The sequence below is a fragment of the Ursus maritimus genome, unplaced genomic scaffold, assembly GCF_017311325.1.
Source record: "Ursus maritimus isolate PB19 unplaced genomic scaffold, ASM1731132v1 scaffold_14, whole genome shotgun sequence".
NCBI lineage: Eukaryota > Metazoa > Chordata > Mammalia > Carnivora > Ursidae > Ursus > Ursus maritimus.
This window is the reverse complement of record NW_024423786.1, coordinates 40500135-40502941: the sequence shown is the minus strand read 5'-3', so window position 1 is coordinate 40502941 and position 2807 is coordinate 40500135.

Below are 2807 nucleotides of genomic sequence, written 5' to 3'. Positions count from 1 at the left end.
CAGGCTAAACCAAAAGGCCAGCAGGCTTTTGCAATAATCCAGGTAAAGGTTACCTGCTCAGAGCAAATTTAAAGAGCGAAGTCAGGGAGGAACGAGGAAGAGAAAACTGGCTGAGTAGATGTTGTTGAAGCTTTGTAATGGGCAGAAAAGGGGTTCATTATTTTGTTTGGAGTCCTCCATGATTAAAAAAAGCCAATTTCTTTCGAGATCATATACACTTACGTGACAAATGAGTCAAATCCTAATTACAAGAATGGATACTCGGGATAAAGTTTTTCATACATGAACTAGAAACGTACTGTCCTCTCATAATTTGGGTAAAGATGGGTTCCAGGAAAGTAGTACAGAGTCTCGAAACAAATCTTGAAGTTTTAAACTATTCTGAAAAATTGAGAGGAAGCAGCATATCCAAATTAACATTTTATATGTGCTTTTATTGTCTTCAAGGTTTTTTGATTTTTTTTAGTAATCCCTACACCCAAGATGGGGCTCAAACTCACGACCCCAAGGTCAAGAGTGGCATGACCTTCCATTGGAGCCAGCCAGGCGCCTCTTACACGGTTTCTGTGGTTTTTTTTTTTTTTTTAAGATTTATTTTAGAGAGATAGAGAGTGAACACACAAGCAGGGGGCGTGGCAGAGGGAGAGAGAGAAGGCTCCCTGGAGAGCAGGGAGCCTGATGTGAGGCTCAATCCCAAGACTCTGGGATCATGACCCGAGCGGTAGGCAGATGCTTAACCGACTGACCCACCCAGGTGCCCCTTTACATGTGCTTTTAAATAAGTACAGATAATATTCATTATAAGTAGAGATTAACTACTTCCACATCAAACCTGAAGTTTACGTGGTCTAATTATTCAAAACTTTTAAATCTTCTCGCTAGGAATATGGACTCTTGTCTTTGGGAAGGTATTGTAATATGGGAGGCATTAGAGTACGGCCATCGGATTTTATTTGCAGTTGAAAATCATCTCTCTATATAATCTGTGCACTCATTCAAACATACAGTGTGACAGAAGTTGAGTGGAGGGAAGGGTGGGGATGCTTAAGATACCCAGCGTTTCTTTGGAAGGGCCTAAAAACAAACACAATGAAACTGGGAGAGTAACTGGGATGTGCGGTGAAAGAGCTCGGGTGCCTTTGGTACTCTGTGGGCTTGTTCTCGCCTGTCTTCCCGACCTATAAACACACAACTAACTCCTTTCCTCATGCACGGTCTTACAACATCAAAGCAGCTTAAATAATATTTCTGTTACAGATGCAAACAGAAGGGAACCAATGTCTAAATGAAGCTTGACTTGAGGTGGGACCAAGGGGGAAACAGTTTAGGTTTTCACATTTGCTACATTTACGGAAGATTCGTGTGTGGGCCCACGACTTACAACACCTGTCCTATTTCCTTCTGTGGTGTCCTGAGTACAACCCAAACTCCTCTTTTAGGACCCTTCCTTTGGACTGTTGCTTCATTGGTATGAATTAATAGATCTTGTAAAGAAATGGTAGTGGTTTGGGTAAGCTTTTTATTTTTTTTAGATTATTTATTTGAAAAAGAGAGAGAGAGCATGAGCAGGGGGGAGGAGCAAAGGGAGAGAGAAGCAGACTCTCCGTGGAGCAGGGAGCCTGATGCGGGACTTGATCTCAGGACCCTGAGATCATGACCCAAGCCAAAGGCAGACACCTAACCCACTGAGCCACACAGGTGCCTGGTCTGGGTAAGCTTTTGATGTCCCTATTTCATCTTGCAAATCAATCTTAATGACAAGTTTTTGAAGTCAGGGTAGTAACTAGAGGTCATTCTGGCCATCCCTGAAGCCATGCTTTGGCCTCTCGAGGAAATATGGCCACCCCTCCCCCACATGGTCCCAGAACCTTAAGGGGAAACACAATTCTCTTAAATCCATCAAGGACTAGGCAGAGAGCATAAGTTCAGATTGTTTTTATTTTCAGAGCCTGCAACGGTTGGTCAGCAATGTGAGCTAAGCTGGTCCAATCTGAAGGCCATCCCACCTCCCTTTCCAGGCGTCCAACCAACAGAATCCCTACAAACAAGATTAGAGACCAACTGAGATGTGTCTCAATGTGTGGTGAGAGGGGGAAGAGGCCTTCCTCTTTCTTCCTGTTCCCCTCCTCCCCACTTGCTTTTTCTAACAAGATTGTTTTATAGCCAAATGCAACTCAAACCCATAAGAGCAACAAGCCATCTCCGGTACTACTGCTTCCCTCTCTACCTCCAGAGGCAGAAGGGAAGTAAGAGGGGAGACTGGCTCTTGTGTTTAAGAAAAAGTTGGCTACACCCCAGTGGAGCAAAGATGGTGAGGAGGCTGATGCTTATGGGTGGGGATGCACAGGAATCAAATAGGCCTGTCCAGAATCAACCAAGTCAGCCCCAGCTCCTTGCATAGGAGCTGTTCCTTTGAGACCCCCATTTCCACGGGGTTAGATAAGGGGGCAACTAGTGATGGTCCATCACTCCCTGTCCCTCAAATTCAAACATGATAAACTCAGAAAGTTTCACCTTCAAAATCCACCACGCTGCCTCCTGAGAAACACATTCGATACAGTCGTCTGTATGCCAGCACCCACGCCCCTCTCCTCACGCCCAGGGCTTCCAGCCCCTCTTCACCCTTGGGTGGCCCAGCCAACACTGATTTGATACTCCTTGACTCATACAATGACTATTTTTAGAAAATCAAAAGCTATTCAAGAGTATCAGGGTAATAGAAGACACTCAAGTGTACACTCCCCTCCCCCATCCCACACAGCCCCCCCCCCCTACTCTAGGACACCTACGCTACCACATTCCAACAA